Raw genomic sequence first — 26,648 nt, forward strand, 5'->3', positions numbered from 1 at the left:
TTTGTTTTGAAAGTCTCTTGTGTCCTAGGCTGGCCTTGAACTTGCTATGTGGCCTGTCTCCTGAGTGCTGGGATCGCAAACCTGGTTATCACAAATGAAAGACAGCATGCTGCTGACATGGCCGAGACTCTGTGTGTTTTTAAGGAGACGAATACTTTAAAGTAATAGTGATTCGATTAGAGTTCTCCAGAGAAACAGAACAATGGGATGTGCACATACACGGAAAGACATTTGTTTTAAGGAACTGGCTCACGTGCTTGTGGAGATTAGCAAAGATTCTTTGGCCACACTGCAATCAAACTCCTGAACCTTCTCCAGGCCCATTTCTGTACTTCCTTGTAAAATTCACTTCCAATAAAGAAGTCTACAAAGTCAGTTCACTGAGAGAGAGTGCCAGTGTCCTCAAACTGTTACATCAGTATCTGCTGGAGTTCCTTATCTCCCTCTCTCCCCTGCAGAACACTGGCTTTCCTGGTCTCTCACCAGCAAGAAGCATATGAAGTCCGTTTAGTGAGAAATATCTTTACTGTGGTGTTTGTCCACTAACTCCACACTATCCACTAGCCCCTTTAACCTCATACTGCTCCTCACCACATTCCCACTGACGTATGCTATATACAGAGTTGAACACACTCTCCCACACAGCAAGACCCTCTTTCAATGGTCCATGTACATGTCCTGCTCATCATAGTGCCGTGCCTGGGCCCAAAACCTGGCGAGGGAAGTCGGGATGAACACGGCACACACCAGTCAAGTTGCAAGCATCAGGACTCGCTTTATTCTTTCTTCCCCAACTTGTATACCCTTTCAGGAGGAACAAACAAAATTGTTTATCAAGCACCCAGGGTCAAGGAATGGTCAGCATGCCCCAGGAAGCCACAGCTGCCAAACCACGAGACATACCAAACAGCAAAACATCTGCAGAACAGCCTGACCTCAGCGCACTCAGAACAGGGGAGGTGGGGGCAATCTTAGGGGGTCAGAGCCATTCTGATCCCAACATCCTAGTTTTAAAACTGTCATTCAGTGATATTTAAACAAGATTTGGCAAATCCAAATTCTGATGAAGGATGCTGGCAGGCTACAGACTCAACTAACGGTTGCATTTGAGTCCAAAGAAAATTGCTGGAAGGATGCAGTTGCCCAGAATCCAGCCACCCTGATGTTCATCCCTGCCACTGATTTTGTGATGCCCACACACATATTCTTTACTAAAAGTCCACCAATTTAAATGTGCCCCATCCAAAACTCACCCCAGCAGAAACATCTAGAATGATTGTTTACTAAGTATCTGAACAGCACAACCCCGTTAAGATGATACATAAAATTAATAAGCACAGCTGGCACATGGTTTTGTTCTGCAGACAGTTTCTAGGCAAGGTCAAGGACACTTAGGATAGGAATCTTCCAAGACCTCCCATAGTTTCATCACACTAAATGGTTGTCATGAGTCGGGATGATACAGGCTTGTGTACTGACTGGCCACTATTGTGTGTCATCTTGACACAGCTAGGGTCACTAGAGAGAAGGAGCCCCAGTTGAGGAAATGCCTCCTTGAGATCCAGCTGTAAGGCATTTTCTCAATTAGTGATCAGTGGGGGAGGGCCCAGCCCATGGTGGGGGTGGTGCCATCCCTAGGCTGGTGGTCCTGGATTCTATAAGAAAGCAGGCTGAGCAAGCCATGGGATGTAAGCCAGTAAGCAGCACCCATCCATGGCTTCTGCATCAGCTTCTGCTTCCAGGTTCCAGCCCTGCTTGAGTTCCTGTCCTGACTTCCTGCAATGGTGGACTGTGATCTGGAAGTCTAAGCCAAATAAACCCTCTCCTCCCAGCTTCCTCTTTGGTCACGGTGTTCTGTTGCAGCAATGGAAACCCTAAGACGGCATGGTAAGGGCAGAGCTGATTGTGTTTGCCACGACATTTAGGAGGCTGAGGATATGTCTCCCAAGGAGGCTGTTTCCCTAACATGAGGGAGGCTGTGGTTTTGATTCCCCTGAATCATAAAAAGAGGGAACATTGTCTTAATTCCTGTGTGCGATTTGAGGGAAATTATTATGGGAAAAGTAACAGCTAGTTCAAAATAAATGTTTTTACTGCATCATGAGACAAATGTCAGTGTTATTTTTATTAAATGCAGTAGCCAGGTTATTGTTCTGTTGTATTTGTCAGCATTTTTTAAAAATTGTGCATTGTGTATGTTAAGAATAATATAATCTACAAAATTTAATAAAATTAAAATAATTTATTGCCCGGGCATGGTGATCACACCTTGAATCCCAGTAATCAGAAGGCTGAAGCGGGAGGATTCTTTTGTATTTGGGGATAGACGGAACTACTTAGGAAGTTCCATGTCATCCTGAGCTACAGTGTGAAATTTGTCTGAAACACAAAAACGATGATGGTGTGCCAGAGGCCTTGAACCAGACCAGTGACTCATTGCAGTGAACACTTTGTGAGTGGTCTAATTGGACAAAAGCGTATATACTGCATGACACACCACAGCATCCAATGTCACTAGGGTGAACAAAGAGGTGTTGGAATCGGAGGAACAGGTGGGATTTTTGTTTGTTTGGTTGGTTGGTTTGGGTTGGTTTGGTTTTTAATTGATTTTTTCGGGGTGGGGGGATACTGCAGGGGCGAGGGGTAGATATGAGGAACTAGGAGGTGGGAGGGATGGGGTGCTTGATGTGAAATTCCCAAAGAATCAATAAAGAATAATGTTATTAAAAAAGAAAAAGAAGGCTGGGCGGTGGTGGCCCACGCCTTTGATCCCAGCACTCGGGAGGCAGAGCCAGGCGGATCTCTGTGAGTTCGAGGCCAGCCTGGGCTACCAAGTGAGTTCCAGGAAAAGGCGCAAAGCTACACAGAGAAACCCTGTCTCGAAAAACCAAAAAAAAAAAAAAAAAAAAAAAAGAAAAGAAAAGAAAAAGAAAAAAGAAAAGAAAGAAACCTGGGCATGATGGTACACGCCTTTAATCCCAATACTCCAGAGGCAGATGGGTGCCTGGTCTGCACAGTGAGTTCCAGGACATCCAAGGCCACATAGTGAGCCCCTGTTTCAAAACAAACAAACAAACAAAAAACCTTAGAGGAAGACAGAAAAATTGACAGTTTTCTGTATTCTCCTATGTTCAATTAGTTTTACATTAATTACTATGTCATTTTTATACGAGTAGTCCTGTTTGTGTTGAACAATAGCATTTATGTAACTGGACAGCAAAGAGAATAATTTCAAACACCTTTTTTTCTTTCTTTCACGTTAAAAAACTAGTGCCTGTTAATATTCTGTGTTCTGTATTTGGTGCTGTGTGATCACGTTTGTTAGTTTGGGCCTGGTATCCCGTCCCACCATTGCTGCAGGACCTCCTGTCCAGCTCCCACTCACGGACTCGGCCTACAGTGCTCTTCCCTGTGAGGAGCAAAACCCGGGGCCCAGAGAATCCTATGTGGAAGTGTGGCCTTCCGCCTTCGTCCGCCGCCCAGCTGCAGAGGGGGCTGTGCCGAGCCGGCTGGAGAGCATCTCTCGGAGAACTGAGCACTTAGCACAGCGGACCCAACTTTTTGGAGGATCTATTTTCAAATAAGGGGGGGGGGGGGGGGGGGCACAAAACAAAAGCAACTGTTTCCGCCCGGTTTCGAACCGGGGACCTTTCGCGTGTGAGGCGAACGTGATAACCACTACACTACGGAAACAACACGTTAGCCGCTTTCTCTTGTGCCACACCCATGTATAACGGACACGGTTTCCATCCCAGGCTTGGGCATTCACTATGGACACTATCAGAAATGATCACTTTTAAGAGACCGTCGGACGCTCTCCCTCTCTCATATTTATAAATGATAAATAATAACACATAAAACTCTTCCAACTTTTCAAACTTGGAGCGAAAGAGCAAAGCTAAGGACACATTCTGCAAAAGAGAATGTCCAGACTACGAACGCTGTCTACACAGCTTAATTCCCTACGTTCAACGCATCTGGACGCTCATTCTTGGAGACAGAAAATGGCTTAGGGAATCTGAAGTTCGCACTCTGATCCCAGGAGAGCGGCAGAGGCCATCAGCCCTGCGTGCAACTCTAAGTGATATTTCCTTTGCAGGTAATCCACTTGTACCAGTATTCTGGAAAATTCGGAGAAACAAGCGAAACCTTGAAAGAACGGCCCCATCTACAACAGAATGCAGGCACAGAAAGGCATGATTTTTGCCCTCAAGGAAACAAGTGTCTTCTTATGGTGCCTTTGTAAAATCACGATGTCAACGTGTCAGGTTTATGTTGTTTTATCGTCCAAATCAAAGAATGCAAGAACACAGAAAACAATCTGTACAGACCTTGATAAGTGCCCACCCCACCCCAGTTTATCATCATCAGATCATACATTTTTATCTAACCATAGTTCTTAGGTCATTCTTCTAATTGGCCTGTCTTCATTCAGCCTAAAGTGATAGGTTTGTCTGTTTCTTTGGGACCTGCCAGTCCTTAAAACGTTGTTTATTTATTTACTTGCTTACTTATTTTAGTGATGGTATTACAAATGTGTACCCCTAATCCAGTCCATTCAATCTTGGTGGGTTTTTTTTTTAGTTGGTTGGGTTTTGGTTTCTCTGTGTAGCCCTGACTACCCTGGAACTCTCTCTGGAGATCAGGCAGGCCTGGAAATCAGAGACCTCTCTGCCTGCCTTTGCCTCCCAAGTGCTGGGATTAAAGGTGTGCACCACCACCACTGCCTGCTTTAAATCTTGTTTTAATACTAATAGTATTTCTATTGTCCAACTCCCTTTCACAGGCCTGAGTCATGAGTTTAGTGGTAAGTGAGTAAAGACATTTCTTCTCCCCTACAAGGCGTGGATAGGAGTAAGACATGAAAACCAGGGAATTTCAGTAGATAAGGGATGCTTGTCTGGGTTGAAGTTTTGAAGAGATTTAGGAATATTTTATTTGTATTAAAGTAAGGCTGAAAGGTGGGAACTATGACCTTCCTGAACCAAGTTCACTGAAATTATTCTCTAGTTCCAGCTCTGAGTCCAGTGATAGCTGACAGAAGCTGTTCTACCCAGCCTAAGAATGTTAGTGTCGCTTACAGAGGGACAGGGCAATGTCCCGTCTGCGGGAGCTGTCCTTTGAGACTCTCCTGGTACTCCTCAGGATGTGTCACTGACCCTTGAGGGCAAAACCAAAGTGTGACCTTTGAGGAGGTGTGATACATACCAGAAGAATGGTGTGATTTTCTTCATCATTCATTCATTCATTCATTCATTCACTGGAGACAAGGCCTCACATTGCAGCCCAGGCTGGTCTCCAACTTGTGCCAATCCTCTTCCCCTTCCCTCAGCCTCCTGGCTACTGAGATTACAGGTCACCATGCCAGGTTAAATTTGACGATGTGTACTGATGGAAATCTGACAAACGTGAAAGAGAATGAATTTTAAAGGTGTGGGACCAAGGGAAAAGGGTTGTAAATGTTGCATCTGATCAAACTCATTCACTTGTTAGGCAGAGACTCCCAATCTAGTGCTTCAGATCAAGGGGATGGGGATGGTTCTAAGTCAGAACAAATCAACAAAATGAAACTGAAATATCAGCTCTTCCTCGATACACTGCAGAGCAAAATGCTGCATGCTGGGGAGATTAAATGCTAAAATGAGATTTATATAAGATATAGGCCCTCCTTGAGAATGGTCAGCTTCACCAGAGGACCATTCACCATGGCTGTGAGAAACATTCTTGAATACAGCTCTGGTGCCCTCATGCTCTGTGGTGACATCATAGTGAGCCCTACAACCATTGAGACAAGTAGAGATCAGAGTGATAGGACCAGATGTGGGCACTAGGCCACTAAAGGCCAGCTGGACCTTGCTGTGGGCTGACTGCATCTTCCTGGAGATTCGTTCCTTTGAAGCCTGAATTCATTCCAGTGTGACAGCATTGAGAGATGGAAATTTTAGAGGATAATTGAAGTCACATGAGGTCGCAACGCGGGGCTGTAATCCAGTACAACCTGTGTCCTTATGGGACCAAGGAAAAGACATCGGAGATCTCCCTCCCTGTATGCACAGAGGAAAGATCTCACAAGAACATAGAAAGAAAGCAGGAAGAGATGCCTTACCAGAAACTGACCCTAGCAACTCTTTGATCTTAAACTTCTAGGCTCCCAAATTCTAGGAATTCACATTTTTGCTATGTGCCATTGGCCATGTCAGAGGAGCAGCAGGTGGCAATTGACTTCAGGAGATTGGCCCATCAGCATGCAAGGGTGATGGGTGAATCTCCGATAGGCAAGGTCCTGAGGGCTTTGGCTCCAGAATGTCTCTTGCTACTGCTGTGCCTTTACGTGTTTGCTGCTGCCATTTTGCTCTGGTATCTGGCATGGTGTGAATGGGTGTGGGGGGATCCCACTGCCTTTAATGTAGTGTGATTATCTCATGGAAACATCTCGTTCTACTGGACATTTTTATCTGTGGATTATTATAAAGATGATTTCCTCTTAAGCTGTACTGTTTAAACTGTTGCCCCACCCCTGATAAAGCAGAGGCTGCAGAGGATAGAAAATAAGATCAAGGAAGTGTCACACAGCTAGGACCTACAAGTTTCTCTTGAGAAGATGTATAGACTATGGTTTAGGTTAATGATTACGAAAAACAATTGAGTCCCAGGAGTTAGCTCAAGGACTTTCTGATGTTGGGAAATGTGTTCATGGGTTTGGGTGTGCATCATAGCTAAAACAAAGTTTTTTTTTTTGTTTTGTTTTTGTTTTTATTTTCATGTAACTAGAAAACAAAGAACCAGATGGTAAGTTAAGATAATAGGACAGGACTTTAGAATATGAAAAGTGAAGCTAGTAACCTGTTTTTCTGGCAATTATAAAAACTACTGCCTATGTAAATGGTTATGACTGAAAGGCTCCTGATCTGTGAGAAGTCTAAAAGATAACTGTTTAACTGTATGTGGGTTCTTGGTGATAATTCGTTTTTCACTCATAACACATTAAATGTTTAATCATGTAAGGGATGTGGAAAACATGTTGTTTTTTACTTGTATTCATTGTAATCGTTCACTTAAAAAATAGAATGTAACCACATTGTAATTTCCATATGCTTGAAAGATTCTGCTGGGTTATATATGCTATAAGAGAAAAAAATGAAGACATGGAGGAGGAAAATATCAGGAAAGATGTAGAAGGAAGACATCAGGAAGTAGCTAGAAAGAAGGAAGACATCAGTAGAGACAGAAGGGAAACACTACGGCAGAAGAACAGAACAGAAAGGAATAGAGCAGAACAAGCAACAGAAACAAGAATAAAACAGAAGAGAAACTTTTGTCCCTCAGGAAAAAGAGGTCTGTGTATTTTTTCTCATCACCTCTGCATCTCATGCCCAGTCTCTCTGACAGGCAGAAGGCTGCACCCCTGCAAGCCTCCCAACTTGTCACATCCTGCTAGACATCTCAAGCTGATTATACCGAAATAACTGAACAACTCCTCCCAGCAAGAATTCACCTCGAGCTCTCAGAGCTTAATAAAGGAGAGACTCTTTAATAACAATAACATGCAGCCTGTCCTAACTAATGCTCAGGGGGGACTGACCTCGAGTAGAAAGTTGTCACAGTTTATATAGGGTAAGCTTTACCATTTTAATCTTACACATGCTTCTGTCTGCAGACGGATCTTTAGGTTCCCACCTCAAGTTACGCTTTGAGCAAGTAAGCAGGCGAAACAGAATCTGAAACTGTCAGTTCAATCTAAAAAAATCTTCAAAGGCATTGAAGGCCATCTAGTGTCTGCTGTTTGTTAATTAAATATTCTTGTAGAGATTTTTTTTTTCCAGACAGAATTTCTCTGTATACCCCTGGCTGTTCTGGAACTCACTCTGTAGACCAGGCTTTCCTAAAACTCAGAGATCCACTTGCCTCAGCCTCCCAAGTACTGGGATTAAAGGGGTGAGCCACCATGCCCAGCTCTTGGAGTAATAGTTTGTAAAAATACATGTATAATCTAACACTAATGTGCCTCCCATGGTAGTACTCTATACACTTTGATCCCAACTTGGATTTTACATTAAAGGCCTCAAACTTACTACGTAGTAGAGGACTGCCTAAATTTTATGCTCCTCCTGCCTCCACCTCTCAAGAACTAGAATTACAGGTGTGTAACCACAGCCAGCTCTTAAATATGCAGAATACTTCACTATGCTTTTGTGGGGGAGAGTGTTGTCATAAAGTACCGGCTTAAATTATTCTGAATTGTTTAACATTAACAAGATAATTATTTCAGAAGACTCATATTGCTAGTGTTTTTCCCAGTCCTGTAGTTCTAGATAATACAGAAGAGAGTGAGCTTGACTGCGGCAAAGCCTGTGGAGTGTGCAAACGTATCTTGTACACTTTTAGATTCAGGAGGCACATGAATTTTGAGTATGGATAGATCTTGCCCAACTGTTCCCCTAGGGAACAGGGCTTCCCAAATTGTATGGGGAGAGCATGACTGAATAAGATTGTAAGCGTATATACAACTAACTCAAACTTTATTCCCTACAGCATCTATGAAGAAAAAGTCGATAATCTGTGAAAACTGGGAGTGGGGAAGGAGAAGGATGAGACTCTGATATGCTACAATATTAATCTCCTTTTAAACCTATAATTTAGGACCTAAAAGCCTGTAGGGATCGGGTCAAATTGAGTACGGCTGGGGGAAGAGATCTGATTAGGGTTTGAGCAAGTGACTGCCTTCTGAGTATTGCTGAAAGGAAACTGCCCAAAAAACGGGAATGTGTGGCTTTGATAGAATTACAGTGCTCAATGCCCCCAGAGTATGTGTTTTGCCTTCAGAATTTTTTTTTTTTTTAATTATTTGTGTAGTATGTAAGTGAAATTACCAGGAAGTCACAGCTAATGAGCTGTGATGGCCGAGTGGTTAAGGCGTTGGACTCGAAATCCAATGGGTTCTTCCCGCGCAGGTTCAAATCCTGCTCACAGCGTATGAGGGTTTTAGTGTGTAGCTTTTCATCCAATATAGTCGGGGCGACCCAGTTTACCGCTGTGACAAATTCTGAGACGTGGGCTTGAAAGTAGGCTGTTTTCTTGTTGCTTTTAAATTGGAATACAACATTAGAAATGCTAGTGGTTACCGGGAGTGCTGTCCCAGGAGGGAGAAGGAAAGGAATCTTTAGTTCCAGGCCAGCTCTGGTCTACAGAGCGAGTTCCAAGAGCAAAAAAAGAAAAAAAAACAAAGAAAAGAAATGCCAATGGTTATTTTAACAGTTCTCTGGTATTTTTTTTTTTTTTTAAAAAAAGCTTTTGGGAACCTAAATGGACTAGAATTAAGGAACACATTTCATCTGCCAGGCATGTGCAAATGAGTTAAAGGGACGACGCACTAAGAGGCATGGATGCTACACAGCAAGCAACAATGCCCAGAATTCAACGTACAGGCTGACCCCTAGCTGCATCAGGAAACGTTCATCCACCCCTTCTTACAAGTGCATTGTTAAGTGTTTTCGCTCACATTGAATACTTAAATAATATTCAGCCAAACTCTGTTTTATATTTTTAAGATAACTCCTTAGGTAAATCCGAAATGCTGGGATTTAAAGGTCTGTGTCACCATGTCTGGCTCGGCTCAATTTTCAATTGAACTCTGAGCTTCTAAATTGCTGAGTGAATTGAGACTGTAAAATTTAAGATACTTAATTTTGTGATGCACACCTGTAACCCCAGAACTCCAGGAGGCTAAGACAGGAGAATTGCCAGTTTGAGGACAGAATGATACTGCTTCAAAACATCTGAAAGTAAGAGGAGAAGAGGAGGAAGGGGAGGAAAGAGTGGGTTTCACTTTTTCATTCAATCAAACAGGCTGCAGGGGAGGGGTTGTTTAATATCAGGGGAACCAATTGACTAAGTTAATGGAAACCAAGAGGCGCGCAAGAACGGAAAAACGAACCGGAATAACGCAAGTGGTGTCCAGGGCAGGAAATTCCTTTAAAAATGTACAGCATTTTAAGGATTGTAAATTATGCAAATCAAACATTTGTTGAATTTACACTTGACACTAGGTATCATTAATTCAATGCTACAGCTAATAATAAATGGTGAAGTTCTCAAGCCACGACGGGCCAGTGGCGCAATGGATAACGCGTCTGACTACGGATCAGAAGATTCTAGGTTCGACTCCTGGCTGGCTCGTCTAGTATTTTTTAACGAGAAGTTCTTGTTTTTAATTCAAACGAGAAATTCTTGTTCAGTTGTTCGAATCCATAACAGAAACAGATTAAGTCTTGTAATGCCCTGATCTGGCTTTTACTAGATTTTCGTCTTGCCCTACACTACCCGACAATATGATGTTTATAAAAAACAGAAGGGACTGTAGTTCTAAAACATTACCAAATGGGTGAAACAGGAAAGCACCGTGTTGAGAAAAAGAAGCCAGCACAGAAGTCACATACTACATGTTGCTATTGAAATGAAATGTCCAAACCGCCAAATCTAGAGTTAAGACGTATCACACCGGTTGCCAGGGGCTGGAGAATGAAAAAATTTGAATTGAACACTTTAAAAAGTTGAGCTTTATTGCGCATGAATTATATCTTAATTTTTGAAAATCACAGTAGCAGGAGAAAAAACTAAAAATTGACCAATGTTTTATTGGTTCATCACACCACCCCACCACCCCCGCCCTGCCCTGGGCGGGCTCCGTGGCTGGCTAAACTTGTTCGGTCCCTGAGCACCTCGAAGACGTGAGAGAATGGACAGATACTGAATCAAGAAAGCGGTCTGAGAGACTGTTCATATCTGAAAGCGATCCCAGACAAAATTAAGAGCCAGGGGGCGTAGGAAGACTCAGAAGTGCAGCTTTAGGGCAGTGTCTGGGCAGGTGGATCTGCCTTCTAAAGTTTTCCTGGACGTGAGGCTTGGGACATGGAACAGGGAGGGGGTGCTTGTAAAGGACCTCAAGGCGAAACCCTGAAAGAACACAGACTAGTTAAATTTAAATTGAGGTATGCACCATTTTCTCCTCCCGAAAACTTATCCATATGGCATAGTTTGAATTTCAGCCTGTGCTAGAATTAAAAGAATGAAGTTACATGACGCCCAGACTGTGCTTAATCCATGCTCAATTAAGATGGACGACTTGAGAGTGCTTCTGGTTTTCTCCTGTTGGAGAACCGCCGCTGACCCACAGATTCCACAGCGAGGGTACTTTGTGTGTAGTGTCGCTTCGTGTACTCACTCTAGTCTCCCTCAAGACACTTCGGATATTTCATGGTGATTCTCTCATCGCCTCCCCTTGTGTGTCCATTTTCTTCAGGCTAAACTGCCTGTAAATCCAGCAAAATTACCAGACTAACTGACCATGAAGCCGGTCGGTCACACAGTTTTCACTATCCAGCGCAGGGCTGTGTTGAAACCTGGAGCGTGCCCCTCCTGGGTTAAAGAGTGCAGATAACTGAGAGGTGCATAATTTTCACTTCTTGAACCATAGATGAGCTGAGGTCTTCTGGTAATCAAAATAGTCTGAAATCCAAGGAAAAGCATCGAGGCAGAAATGGGACCCGGGCTTTCACCCACACTCATAAAATAAAGATGAGCTCCCCAGGTGAGAGGAGGGGACAGCTTCCCAAGGAGATACAGCTCTATTTTATAATGAATTGCTGAATCTTAGTGAGGAGAAAAAATAAATTATAGAGTTCACAGTATTACCTACTCAGAGAAGTTTTCACGTTCTTGCTGAAAATAGAAGAAAAACCTCTGGCATGGATTAGCACGACTCTCAAAAAACATGACTAATTAGGCCCTCTATGAAAGACAAACAGGTATGGTCTACAGTTAGAAGAGGAGTTTGCAAAGCACGTGTCTGATCAATGAGATGCTTGGAGAATATATGCAGATCTCTCCAAGCTCAGTAATAAGAATACCACCCTTGCTGGGCACGGTGATACTAGCCTGTAATTCCAGCAAATGAGAGCCTAGGAAAGAGGATCTGTAGCTCAAGACCATCCCAGGCCCTGTCTCAAAAAATAAAAATAAAAGTGAGCAAATATTTTAGCACACACAAAAGTATACATACAAAAGACACTTAAATCTTTAGGGAGATGCACACTAGAGCCACTAAGATGCCTGAATATTCAAGATAGCCAAAAAACGGCAGCTGTTGGTAAGGATGTAGAGGGATGCAAACACTCACTCACTGTCCGTGTGTGGCTTTCCGAAACAACTGAGCACTTTCTCCTTAAACTTGTAAAGGTGACAACAGGAGATTAAGAACCCACACAGTTGTGGAGAAGGACAGGAACAGATCCTAAAAACAACAGGAGTCAAATAGTGACTGCTACAGCCACCAGGCCCAGGACAGCACCGTCACACACAGCGATGCTCGCTCCAATTACATCTCTCCCTTCTGAAACCATAACCAGCCCAAGGACATTTGCCGACCCACCCTCACCCCCCGTTTTTCCTTGTTCTTAATTCTCTTTGATAATTGGATGGCCTCCTACTCATTTAAGCAAACTGAAAACTCCGTGTTGATTGACGCTTTCCTAAATGTGCTGGATGAACTCTTCTGTGAAGACTGATCTCCTGGCAGTCTGCTCTGGGGAGGAGTTCCTCTGTCAGCAATCCTACGGGATCACTGAGAAGCTTAACCCTGAGGGAGCTGCCCCAGCACTGAACATGGTTTCCATAATGTCTTCTCCTGAGTAAACTGTCTGGAGGGCCAAGGTTCTTTAGCTTTCAGCTAAAGCAGACTTAGCGTGCCCATCCCCCATCGCCGAAGCCTAAAAGCACATTCCACGTTTATTCAAATACCTGCTTGACACTGCTTGTCTGAGAGGTGACAGAAAACACTCAAAAACTGGAATTTTACATAAAAAAAAAATATTTTCCTCAGGACAGAAGATAAGCTCAAGGTTTTAGTAAGGCTATGCCAGAAGTAGGGCTCAAACCCATAGACTTAATATCTATTGGTAATTAAACCCAACGCCTTAAACACTCGGTCACCTCAATGATAGAAAAACTGCTGTCTATTAAACCATACCAGATGATAATATCCAGCCTGAATGGTTATGATGTTTCATCTACGAAATCTAGAGTTAGATTTAAGAACATGTACAAAAGAAACAAAGCCTTGTAGTGCGCTTAAAAAGTAAAAAAGAAAAACCTCATATCTGGCTAATACAATTTAGTCACTAAATTGTGCCACATGTTACCCTGGTGTTAGAGGCAAACCATCCCTGATTGTGTGACATCGCAGTAACTGAAGATTATGATTTTTAAAATTAAAAAGAGATATACACAGAATGTAAGAAAAGATTCTGTGTCTAGAAAAGTAAGCGGAGTCATGATGAGGTGGAGGTGGAGGGTCGCATACAGGCTCATGAGCCACCTGTCACTACCCAAACCCACTGACTGCTTCCTGTCTGCAATGAAGGGTGAGTACTCTCTAGGCACACTCTGCAAGGACTAAGTCTGAAGAATCCCAGGGTACACCTGTGGAGCTGGACTCCGTGGCAACGCTATTAACAGAGAAGTGTTTCAAAGAAAAGCTGTAACTGCTTTCAAAGGAAGCATCTTTCTGAGTACCAACCATGTTCCGGTCACAAGCCACATGCACATAACCCACCACATCAGCAGGACACTGGCCAACAAAAGCTGGATAAAGAGCTCATTACAGCAAGTCTCAGGCTGGGTATTTGAAGGATTGTGTCAAAAGCCTGTGAAGACTTCTAGGATGAGAGATTAAATAAATCATAAGGTAGAGTTCATAATAAAAGCTATATACTTCAGAAAATATTGAGGGCCACAAAAATAAATGCCTCTCTGTTGTTTTGGTTATCAGAGGAAAGAACTAGGATGTGTGGAGGGGGAGGCAGGGAATTAGTGGTAGAGCTTTTGTCTACCACGCACGAGGCCCAGTGTTTGACCCCCAGTACAATAAACAAAAAGAGTTATGTCACACAGAATAGAAGAGACAAACAGAATTCTCCCTACTTAACATCATTAATGTAGACAATTCAGCTTTTGTGGGGGAATTCCTAGAGCTTGCCAGGTTCACAAAGATGCCTTCTTCAGTGAATAATGAATGTATCAGTCAGCTCATTGGTACATTCATTTCAGGGTTCTGCCTCTGAACTCCCAGGTATTCAGTGCCCACGAGCAAAGAGAAGGCCTGAGAGACTCTGGCCTCTGTGCATTGAGTGAAATCCAAGCCAGTCAGGGCTGGGATCTGAGCTGATCAGGACTGCTGTATAGAGAAGCACAACATCAAAGATGAGTCCCACCCACCTTGATACACAGAAGAGGGATTTACAATAGATTGTTCTTCTATTGTGGTTCTTGCACTATACAGTAGAGTTATTTGTGGATTTTAATTTTTTTTTAAATGCTTATCTAAAGAGTTTAAGTACATATTGGGCTTGAGAGATGCGTCAGTGATTTAAGAGTGCTTGCTGCTCTTGCAAAGGATCCCGGTTTGATTTCCAGCACCCATGTTGGGTGACTCACAAGCACCAATAACTCCAGGTCCAGAGTGTCCAGTGCCCTCTTCTGGCCTCCCGTGGGTACTGCACTCACATATACACATATAACACATACACTCATATAACCAAAAATAAAGTTTTTAGAATTTAAATACCCATACATATCAAAATTAATAATATATATATATATATATATATACATGTGCATGAACAATTTTGGAATTAGAAACTTGAATGTGTGAGTAATAATAGGCATGAAGCTGTAACAGCTCTCATATCTGCTGGTGGGAGCTACACTGATGTAATCACTCAGGAAAGCACTCCAAAACTTTATAATCAAGTTTAGAATACCCATACCCAGTGGTGGTGCCCACCTGCAATCCAAGCAATGAAATAGAAGGATCAAGAGTTCAAGGCCAGCCTTGACTACATGATACCCTGTCTCAAAAAGAAAGTTCCTTCTGTTCAGTTATCTAGAGATTCTTCTTGTAGTTTGGAATGACTTTCACATCCAATATTCAAAGATACAGTGTCACATATTAATATTGATCCTTCAAAGTTTGGATTCAGCCTTAGTGCCATGGCTGGATAGTAAATAGCTAAAGAGTGGGAAATATTATGCAGCCGTGAAAGTAATACAGTACACATAACAGCACATGTAAACCTTAGAAAGTTCAAAAACAACTTCATGTGGTAAGATTTCACCTTATTATCATTCTCTGTGCTCCACATAGATAATTTTACTGCTTTTACAGTCTCATTTTTTGGTCTTTGTGCGTTTATGCTTTTCAACACTTGTGTTCTATGGACTGCAATGTGACGTGCAGACAAAGCCAAGGCTCTGCTCAGTTTGCCATCATTATAATTAGGTTTAGCTCTGCTTTACTGTGTGACTGTTCATCACTGGGGAACAAGTAGGTGACAAAATTGTGTGTGTGTGTGTGTGTGTGTGTGTGTGTGTGTGTATACACACATTTATTATCAGAGCACAGATATTTGTTCATTGATAATTGCTTATACTGAATAAAGTTTTCCTGTCCTGACTTGAAGCTACTCAGACACACCCGAATCATTTATCTTACATCCTCTTGTGAACAATAAATAACTTGGTCTTTCCTGTCCATCCTCAAGAAAGTGTCTCACTGACCAATTTCTGAAAGTGATAGGATGAAAATTCAGCATGGTGTTTTAGCCTAAGGACAGGAAGATAAGAGAAGCTCACTCAAACCGAGAAAGGAGCATTGCAAAACATAAGGAAATTCCTCTAAATAAAATTTCCCAAGAGTTGACCCGAGATTTCTCTGCCCGGAGCTTGCGTGGAAGGAGTTGCAGCTGTAACTCACCTGTTCCGCGGTTAGTCTTCGGGCTTTGCCACTATTGAATTTAAGAATCAAAAGTATGAAGACAGTAGGATCTTTGTTGCTTGGTTGGTTATTTGGGGTTTGTTTGTTTTTTGTTATTGGTTTTTTGAGACAGGGTCTCTCTGTATCCCTGGCTGTCCTGGAACTCACTGTGTAGACAAGGCTGGGCTCCAACTCAGAGATCCATTTACCTCTATCTGCCAAATTCTGGGATTAAAGTTGTGTGCCACCATGGCCAGATAGTAGGATCCATTTTATCTAATTGAGAAAAGTAACAAGTGAGCATAGGGCGTTTCCGTAGTGTAGTGGTTATCACATTCGCCTAACACGCGAAAGGTCCCCGGTTCGAAACCGGGCGGAAACAGTTTTTTTTTTTTTTTTTTTTGCCTTTTCGACAGAATTGCCAACGCAGCCGCATTTTAGCTACTGGCCAGAAGAAGGATAGTCATTCACAGAAATGGAAGCAGAGATGTAACAGTGCAGACTCAAGCCAATTGTTTCCGACTTTCTTCTTCAGTGTCATTTCATTTTAGCTACTGGCCGGAAGAAGGATAGTCATTCACAGAAATGGAAGCAGAGATGTAACAGTGCAGACTCAAGCCAATTGTTTCCGACTTTCTTCTTCAGTGTCATTTCTGCTTTGGTTCTTTTGTTGTTGTTTTGGATTGTTTGGTTTTTTTTTATTTTTTATTTTTTTATTATTATTTTGGTTTTTTATTTTTAGTGATACTGTTTTTGAGACAGTTTCTGTAGCAATACTATATTAACATCACTAATTTTAAAAAGTGTTTTTCCTTTGAAAATAATTAGTGATGGAGAGATGGCTCAGCAGTTAAGAGCATTTGTTGAGAGTTTAATTCTCAGAACCCAGGTCACATAGCTCCTGCACTCACACGCAGACACACACACGATTTTTAAAAATAAATGTTAAAGAAATTTTTTAAAATAAAGAAAATCATGTTATTGTAATGAACAGTTAGGTTTTTATTTATGAGTTCATACCTTTTCACTTAGCTGGTTGGGTGTTTTGCTTGTTTGTTTGGGTTTTTGTTTATTTGGTTTTGGTTTTGTTTTTTTTTAACATAGAGTCTCACCGGGTAACTCTGGCTGGCCTGAAACTTACAGATCTGTGTTTACCTCTCAACTGAGGGAAGTACAGGCACAGGCCAGGATGCCCCACTGTGGGGAATATTTTGTGCAGAGAAAATAATGAAAACAAGATGTGTTAAATACCTTTAGTTAGGGATGATTAAACAGTGACAAATGCCCTTTGTCAAATATGAGAAGTCTAAGTTTTGTTTTATTCAGACATTATCTTTGTCATTTGTTGCCCTTACCTGCAATTCTGTGTGTTCTATGACGTGGTATATCCTCAATGTTATGCAGTAAATGGTAACCTTTAAAGTGTTGGTTCCTTTACATATGTGTTTTACTAGATGTAACAACAGCAACAGAAAAATTTCTGATGTTTAAAAATGCATTCAAGGGCCTGGAGAGATGCTTCAGCAGTTAGGAGTAGTTCCAGAGGCCAACAGGTTGATTCCCAGTACCTATATGAAAGCTTACAAATGCTGTAGCTCCAGTTCCAAAGGAGCTGATACCCTCTTCTGGCCTGGGCAGGCACCTGGCTAGTAGTGCACAGATACACAGGCAAGCAAAACATAAATACATTTCAAATCAAAACAAGAATGTTTTAAAAATAAATACCCAAAGGGCCAGTGAAATGTCAACAGGTAAAGGCACCTGCTGCCAAGCCTGAAGACCTAAATCAAACCCCAGGTCCTGCGTGGGGGAAGGAGAGGGCAGGTTCTGGACAGCTTTTCCTCTGACCTCCACCCATGGGTCCAAACAGGATTTTTAAAACCACGCTCATGGTCAATCTTTTCACAAATGTTTACTGAATGTTTTCCTCTGTCTTCAGAACTGTTCAGTGTCCTGGGGATGGGGCAGGGGCATCATCATGAACAGAAATTATCGTGGAAGTCAGTTGGTAGTGGAAAAGGGAAACAGGACAGAAGAAGAGGAAAGAAAGGGGGTAAGGTGAAAAGTGGGGGAAGGAGGAAGAGGAAGGGGGAAGGGAAAGAAAAGGGAAGGGAAAGGGGTCAATGATAAAATGAGTAGGTGTTCAGGCAGAGAATTAAGAAAAGACACACCATTTCATTGCAGCTTTAGACCTTTATTTGCACTGTGCGCCTGGGTGTGGAATAGCTCCACGGAGATTTTTACAGGACAGAAAAGGTATGTAGACACTACCTCTGGCCTGTGCAGGGGATGGAGCTGCAACCTTAACGTTCTTAGCGCCACATTCTAGCCAACCACATGAGGACTCAACTTTTTAAAAAATTCTATAAGAACAAATAAATATTCATGTTCGTGCTTTTAAAGAAAACGCTTCTTCCCTTGCCAAAAGATTTTCATTTAGATAGTTCTTGACTGCCGCCAGGCAGCACTGCTTTTACGAGTCTTCCTGTGTCTCCTCTCTCCACAGAGCAGGGCTAAGTTTAGAGATAAGAGCGGTTTCACCAAAAAGGAACTTCTCCTATCCTGGAGGAAATGCCTCTTAAACTCGCCTGTTCCAACATCCACCAGAGACGCTTCCCCTTTCCAACCCAGAATCCGGAGACCTTGAGAAGGATCAAAAAGAAGCTGGTTGCAAACGCTTAAGGTATAAAGCGAGTTGTGGGAGGAGAGAACCCAGCGGTTCCTTGGCATCGGGAGGCCACCAGGGCTTGTGTGTCTGCTGCTCCATTTCGCAGTGTTTTTGTTTTTTTTTTAAACTTGATTTTATTTTATTTTGAGACACAGTCTTATACTCTCTGTAGCCCACACTGGCAGTGAACTCGTAGCTATTCTCCTGCCTCGGCCTCCAGAATGAACCACGACACGAGGCTTCACTTCACGATTTTATTATACTTCACTATCTGGCTCCTTTCTCTTTCCTGAAGTGTAAGCCTGTGCGGTCCTGATCATTGTCTCTGGATTCCAGAGTGCCCACACTTTCATGGTAGGTGGCTCAGTCCTTTAATTCAATAAACGAGGGTAAAGCAAAAGATGTGCAGCCTGATTCCTGCGGATTATCTGGTCTTCTGGTCTTCCTGAAGGGGATCACGAAGATCCTCTGGGTGTCTTGTAAACAGGATTTCTGATGTTTTCTTCTTTCCAGAAGATTATTCTGAACAGGAATCAGCTGGCTTTGTCTGGGGTGCAGCGTAGAGGAGCGGGAATATGGAGAGAGCAGGCGCGGGGTGACAGCTCTGAGACCTGCTTCTCAGACTTCCTAGGATGCTTCCCCATCCCGCCTGCTTCCCCATCCCGCCTGCTTCCCCATCCCGCCTGCTTCCTGCCGCGCGAGGACTCTTCCTCTCCGGCTCCAGAAGAGCGCTTCTGCTCCAGGACAGTAGCAGCTTTGGAGTACGGAACTGTCAGAGCCATGTCCTGAGCCCCCACTCTGTGCGCACAGGCTGATGCGCTCCAAAGGACGCGTGCTGCTGCAGAGGAGCGGCGGGAGTCAGCAGTCTCCCGACACCACCAGCTGTTCTGCTTCTAAGACAGACGTCCCGTCCCCACCCCCGCCCCCGCCAGCCTTTTGTTGCTGCTGTCCTTGTTGCTTTGTTTTTGTTTTGTTTGGGTGGCTGTTATTTGGGAAGGAGCGTGGGTGGCGCGCTCGGCCTGAGCACTGAGGATGCCTTACTTTGCTTTGGTTTCGAAGGCTGTTTTCGGTAGAAAGGAAATTCAAGCAAACGATGCAGAACTGAGGTTAGTCATTTTACCCTTAACTGAGTTGAGCCCTTAAGCTTCAAATATCGTTCTCCCTAACTTTGAAAAAAAATTGTAGTCTTCATACACACTTTTCATAACTATTTTTATTCTAAGCTCGAACAATAATTGCTCTTCCTTGAACTATAATTGCTGATATTTTTAAAAGGGTGAAGAATGGTTCTGGCATGCTTGTGGTGTGTGTGTGTGTGTGTGTGTGTGTGTGTGTGTGTGTGTGCATATGTGAGCGGTAGGAAATAAATGATGACACCAGCCGAAGTGGAGGGCTATCAAGAGCAACCAAGGTTCCAGTGAGCAGCAGACAAACCTTTTATCAAAGTACACTGGACCGAAGGTGTGAGAACACCACCAGGAGACCTTTCACTTTTTGCTCTTTACAATCGCACCAAGGAGAAAAGGCATCTTGGACCCGAGTCCTAGACAAAGAAATATATCCAGTAGCATACATAAAGAAAAAACAATAGTAAGACATCGTGCCCTGGAGCGGCAGCGGAGAGGGGTGATTCTCATGACTCTGGTGGGGAATCTTGGTAAGCTAGCACCGTCTACCAAACCCAGTCGGTTCACGGGGGAAAGCGAGAAGAGTGTACAATAGCAGACCAACTTCCCCTACCTGTGCCGTCTCTGCTCCAGTGCCCCAGCAGTGTGCCCTCCGCCTTCTCCCGGGATTGTGTGGGGTCCCAGACCACTGCTCCGCAACGTGAAGAGCACCAGTCAGGAAGAATCCCTTGGTGCAGGCCAGCTAAGGCCCCCCGGGCAGGACAGCAGGATAAACTGTCCCTGGGCTCTCATTTTCGTAATTCATCGCTACAACCTTCAGAAATGTTGAAAACTCTGTCCATCTCCCTCTCTCCTTCCTCATTTCCACTGCTGTTTTTTGTTCTTTGGTTGTTGTTTTAATGTACTCCCTTCAGGAATTTCCTGTTTCCCATCAGGAATTTTAAAACGAAAACACTCCAACTTGGCAGCTTTTTCGTGTGTGGAGAGTCAGCCAGGCTGATTTCTGAAAATATCGTGCCCTGTCCAACCCCCTCCCCAGCTCATTCAGTGCCCGGAGAACCCCTGGCCCAGTAGCCTCTTATCCTGTCCCCACCACCACCTGTTCCTTAGCCTTTGTGGATCAAAAATGCTCCACTTTGTGAAGATGACCGGGTTGAAGTAATCAGGACTCTCCAGATGTCTGGTGTCCACTCACCCTCAACCCCACCTCTAGGATTGTCTCTGGAAGCTGTATGTTGTTCCTGCTTAAAAGAACAAAACAGATCTTTGAAGACTGGCGTGAAAAGAAAGTGGGGACAGACTTGCAGAGTCCGCCACCATGTGGTTCATTCCGATGTCACTGAAGGCCTTTGAGACAGTCTCATTTGCAGCCATTGGAGTCTGAAAAGGGGACCCTACTGTGAGAGAGAGGGACAGTAGTGGTAGGAAGGGGAGGGAGACTCCGGTGGGGTAAGGGTTCCACACTGAGGGCCAGTGGGGAAACTTACATTCTGCTACTGAATGTAACCTGATTCTGAGAGAGCTTCTGGTTCTGATGTCAGTGTTGCAGACAGATTCATAAAGTAATGATCAAATCTTCTTCTTGTGTACATTTCTAAGAATCAGAACTATTTGGGTTGTGTGTAAATATTACCAGGGATCTACCTAGTGTTGACCTCACATGTGGCCCCTTCCCAGCTCCCCTTTCTTTGTCTTGTCCTGGAACTGTGTGATCCAGTACTGGTTCTGACTCCAGCCAACGGGTCCCAGTGAAAAGTTTTTCATGTTGACTCCTCTTTTCCAGACTCTGCTCCCAGCATTTGTGGATTTGTAGTGTATACAGCTCCAGTCTTAGTCCTTGACTCCATTCCATGGAAATAACAAGTATGCTGCACATTCTCCTGATTGTCCTGTAAGTTAGGCTTTCTCTTACATAAATGTATAATATGAACTTATTTTATCTATATAAAAATAAACATTACATCGTCTTGAATTTATTGAGCAGATTATAAATTCTGAAAAATTTGGTACAATCATTGTGAAAAATTAAATACAGGACAAAAACATTTATTTGTTTTACTTTTTAAAGAATTTATTTTATTTATAATTTATTTTGACATATTTTAATTATGTATATATGTGTGTGTGTGCATGTGCATATGAGTTAGGTGCCTGTGGAGGCCAAAGTCATTAGAACACCCTGAATCTCCTTTTAAATGTCTTTAATTTATATATTTGTGTATGTGTATATGTATATAATTAAGAACACTCATACAAAGCTGGGTGTTGTAGTGCACGCCTTTAATCTTGGCACTCGAGAGGCAGAGGGAGGCAGATCTCTATGAGTTCAAGGCTAGCTTGGTCTACAAAGCAAGTTCCAAGACAGCCAGGGCTGTTATACAAAGAAACCCTGTCTCACAAAACCAAAAAAGAGAAAAGGAAGAAGAGGAGCAGGAGAAAGAGGAGAAGGATGATGACTCGTACAGTAGCGTACTTTCATACGCCATTCTCTAATGGTAGTTGTACCTCCACATTCTCCTTCCTCTACCTTGCCCCTAGCCCCCACTTCATTTAGTCCTTTCTGTTCTTTATTTCTAGAACTGCCAGGGCCCGGACCATTCTGTCCCCTCAGTTGTCCACAAGGAACTTGGCCTTGTGACCATGGTTGCCTCAGAGAACCAGCTTTTCTTAAGAACTGTCAGTTCTTCAGTAAATATCTAGTTAGGACATCTCGTGATGAGGTAGCTTAGCAACCGAACAAGGGACCCTGACCACTAACCTCCTCATCCTGCCAACATCCTGCACAGACATCCTGCAGCTGCACAAGCCTGACGTAGTTAGAATAACGATTTCCTGCCTTCCCCCACCCTTCAAGAACTATATAAGCCCTCGTGAAAAAATAAAATTTTGCAGCTCGATCAGAACCCTGTCTTGCTGTCTGTCTTGCTTTGTGTCTCCTGTCCTTTTCATTCCATCCTTCAGGTGGTCGTACACCTGCTGAAGCCCTGCTGGTCGGGCTCGACCCCCACAAGAAGGACCCGGAACATGGAACATAGTCTCCTGGAGGAAAGACCAACCGATTGGTGAGGTAGTTGGATCTTCCTGATTGGCGCCCACTTCAGAGAAGAGATCCGGAGAAAAGTGGCGACAATGCAGGTAAGAAGTGATGAGCCACAGGACAGGCAACTTCGTCACAAGATCTATTCATTTCTGGCCTAAAAGAGGCCCTCGAGACACAGGGAGCTAGGGTAAAGAGAAAGGACTTAAAAGCCTTCTTTGATTACATAATGGACACATGTCCTTGGTTCCCCCAGGAGGGAACTATAGATGAAATAAGATGGTTACGAGTTGGGGACTGTCTAAATGACTATTATAAAGTTTTGGGGCCGGAAAAGGTCCCTGTCACCACCTTCTCCTATTGGAACCTTATTAATGATGGTCCATAGACATTCTTCTGACATACAAGAAGTCATTGACACGGGTGAAAAAGTCCTGAGAGAGGTCTCCCGTCCCCTTCAGCCTGCCTTTCCGACCATGACCTTCGGTCTATGGAGGAGGGGGCTAAGGAGGAGGGGCCCTAAGGAGCCTACCTCTCTCCGGCTTTATCCCTCCCTCAAAAACCTTAACCCTCCTCTAGACCCTGCCGAGGAGGCTTCCCTGGAGGAGGAGGCGGCCTGCTATCACAATCCCGATTGGCCCCCCTCTCAAAACTCCCCTCTAAACCAAAAATCTCTGGGCCCATTTCAACCACCCCAAAAGGCCCCGACGGCCCCTCCTAATATAATGTCCCCTCCCTATGTCTCCCCACCTTCCCGCTTTGGCGGACCCATCCTTCAAACCCGCCGAGGGCATCTTGAACTTTTAAAGGAATTGAGAGATCTAGATAAAGAACTTAAGAATCTTGCCCTCGAGGCAGTTTCTCCCACTCATAATAAAACCCCCAATACTTGTGGTCCTCAAAAACCTGTTAAGCCTAAACCGAAATCACAACCAGTCCTGGCCTTCCCCATTACCTGAGCCAAGCCTCCGGACACTCATCTGAGGCAACCGCCCGGGTTAGCTCTTCTGAGGACCTCGACGTCCTGGAACAGGACGAGGAGGAGGAGGAGGAGGAGGAGAAGGAGGACAGGGACCCACCATCAGAGGACCCCCAGCCAGGACAGACTTACCAAAAACTAAATTTTCGGCTTGTAGAAAAATTAAAGTCCGCCTGTGCTCAATATGGCCCCACGGCTCCTTTCACTTTGGCCCTAGCAGAAAATCAAAGTGAATACTCCTGACACCCAACAATTGGTACTTTCTTGCCCGTGCCGCGCTCTCAGCGGGTGACTTTGTCCTCTGGAAGACAGAATTTGCAGAAAATTGTCGAGAGGTTTCTCTAAAAGACACTGAGCAGTCCTCCTCAAAATCCTGGATGCTTGAAAGCTCCTTGGCAGCCCCCCCTCCCTCCCCTATGACAAAAACGAAGTACAGGCAGGACCCCCACCCCACCCCCATCGCTGGCCTCCTGGCCCCGATTCAAAATGCAGGAGTCTGGGCCTGGAAGCGCCTCCCCCAAAAGGGGTCAGCCACCATTTCCTTCGTAAAAGTTCGCCAGGGACCCGATGAGCCTTTTAGCGATTTTGTCTCTCGCTTAAATGATGCCACTGAGAGACTGCTTGGACCGGGCAAAAAACGAAAGTACCTTCATAAAACATCTGGCTTTTGAAAACGCAAACCCTGCCTGCCAGGACGTTCTCCGCCCTCACAGGAGCAGGGCAGACTTGTCAGAGTATGTCCGGCTCTGCTCAGGCGTGGGTGCTGCCCACGCCATGGGACTGGCCTTCCGTGCAGCCCTGAGAGCCTCACAACAGTCTGGAGCCTGTACCTGTTATTCATGTAAACAACCGGGACATTTTGCTAGGGAATGCCCTCTTAAAAATAACGGCCCTACACCTCCAGTCCAGCATGCCTAAGACACAGTCACTGCGTCGCCCCCACCTTCCACCCCATGCCCCGGATGCAATAGGGGCCGTACTGGGCCAGGGAATGCAGATCTAAAATTAATTCTCCCACCACAGATGCTCGGAAACTTCCCGAGGGGCTAGCCCCTGCCCCCATGCCTGCTCTAGCGAACCTTGGGGCCTTGAGGTCTGCTCACCCCTCTGCATCATATCCCCCCCCCCCCCTCAGTTCCCTTCTCCTCCCTCAGCCAAACGACTCCAGGCAGTGCCAGTGTTAGATTCTCTCATGGGGGCCTCAGGTCATCTCCACTGGGGTCCCAGGCCCCTTGCCCCCTGATGCTTGTTTTCGGCCGCACCTCTACAGCCCTTAAAGGAGTCCAGGTATACCCAGGCATAATAGATAACGACTTTACCGGAGAAATTAAAATTTTGGCTACTGCCATAAATGGCACGGTAACAATCCCTCAAGACACACGCCTGGCGCAACTTATTCCCCTGCCTCTAGATACCTGTGGTAACCCCTCAGTCAAAGATACCCCTCCAGGGTCAGCTAATTTGGGGTCCTCGGATGTATGGTGATATTTTATTTGTACTGAAATGTTATTTTATTTGTATGTTAATAAATAAAGTTGCCTGGGGGTCAGAGCTAATACCAAGCCATAGCAGAAGCCGGGTGGTGGTGGTGGTGGTGGTGGTGGTGGTGCACACCTTTAATCCAGATCACATGACAGACAGATCTCTGTGTGTTCAAGGATACAGCCAGCATGGAGACACACGCCTTTAATCTCAATACCAACCATAGAAGACCTGGAGGTCTGTATAGACAGGCAGTGATGAGGAGGTCATGTGGTTGGGTTTACAACCAATGAGAAGGCAGAACAGAAAGTCAATAAAAAGATTGATACACAGGAAGTAGGTCTCTTTCTGAGGGGAAGGACGACAGTGGCAGCGAAGGGTAAGAAGGCCGTTTTAACTCTCAGCTCTTACTACTGCTCTGACCTCTTGGGCTTTTAACTCTGCATTTGGCTCTGTGTTTCTTATTTAATAATAAGACCGTTACATCTACATGGACGCCCACTGGGTCCAGCCCGCCACCCAGGACCACCCTACCCTCACACTTACCATAGAAGGAAAAAGGTTCCAGGGAATTCTGGATACGGGGGGGCGGATGCCACGGTCATTTCCCAGTCACATTGGCCATCTACCTGGCCGCTGGTCCCATCCCTTATGGACTTAAAGGGAATAGGCCAATCCAACATTCCCTTGATAAGTATAAAAATGCTCTCTTGGAGGGAGGAGGAGGGCAACCTGGGAACTGTCACACCTTTCATGGTCCCAGGCCTGCTCCTTAATCTATGGGGACAAGATATACTCTCACAAATGCAGGTGATCTTATGCAGCCCAAATCCCACGGTTACACAAGCGATGCTATGTATGGACTATGTCCCTGGCACAGGCCTAGGGAAGGCAGCACAGGGGAGAACCCAACCAATCCAGCCCACTCCCAAAAATGACAGACATGGACTGGGATACTCGGATTTTTAGTAGCGGCCATTGACCCTCCTGTACCCCATGCAGACAAGATTACCTGGACAACTCAAAGCCCTGTCTGGGTAGACCAGTGGCCCCTTACTCAAGAAAAATTACAGGCCGCCACCATGCTTGTACAGGAGCAGCTCACGGCTGGCCATATTGAACCCTCCAACTCCCCTTGGAACACGCCCATTTTTGTTATTAAAAAAGAAATTGGGAAAATGGAGGCTCCTTCAGGACCTAAGGGCGGTAAACAAGGTTATGAGACCCATGGGAGCCCTGCAGCCCAGATTGCCCTCACCGGTTGCCATTCCCTCTGGCTATTATAAGATGGTCATTGACCTTAAGGATTGCTTCTTCACCATCCCGTTACACCCCTGAAGACAGGGCCTATTTTGCATTTAGCCTTCCCCGCCCTAATTTTCAGGGACCCATGCTTCGCTATCAATGGAGGGTATTACCCCAGGGCATGGCCAACAGCCCTACTCTTTGCCAAAAGTTCATGGCTCAGGCTGTGGACCCTGTCAGAATAAGTTGGCCCCAGGTATATATCTTACATTATATGGATGATCTTCTCCTTGCCGCACCTG

At 44.5% G+C, this 26,648-nt stretch overlaps 4 non-coding genes across 4 annotated transcripts; 3 read left to right on the top strand and 1 right to left on the bottom strand.

Moving 5' to 3' along the window:
* Positions 1-3,620: 3,620 nt before the first annotated feature.
* On the bottom strand, positions 3,621-3,693 carry Trnav-cac (transfer RNA valine (anticodon CAC)). The gene has a single exon. It is a non-coding gene; the product is annotated as a tRNA-Val (tRNA).
* A 5,197-nt stretch (positions 3,694-8,890) lies between these two features.
* Trnas-cga (transfer RNA serine (anticodon CGA)) lies at positions 8,891-8,972 on the top strand. The gene has a single exon. It is a non-coding gene; the product is annotated as a tRNA-Ser (tRNA).
* Positions 8,973-10,103: 1,131 nt separating this feature from the next.
* On the top strand, positions 10,104-10,176 carry Trnar-acg (transfer RNA arginine (anticodon ACG)). Its single transcript has one exon. It is a non-coding gene; the product is annotated as a tRNA-Arg (tRNA).
* A 5,941-nt stretch (positions 10,177-16,117) lies between these two features.
* On the top strand, positions 16,118-16,190 carry Trnav-aac (transfer RNA valine (anticodon AAC)). The gene has a single exon. It is a non-coding gene; the product is annotated as a tRNA-Val (tRNA).
* Positions 16,191-26,648: the final 10,458 nt, after the last annotated feature.

The sequence above is a fragment of the Peromyscus eremicus genome, chromosome 5 (genome assembly GCF_949786415.1).
Source record: "Peromyscus eremicus chromosome 5, PerEre_H2_v1, whole genome shotgun sequence".
Classification (NCBI taxonomy): domain Eukaryota; kingdom Metazoa; phylum Chordata; class Mammalia; order Rodentia; family Cricetidae; genus Peromyscus; species Peromyscus eremicus.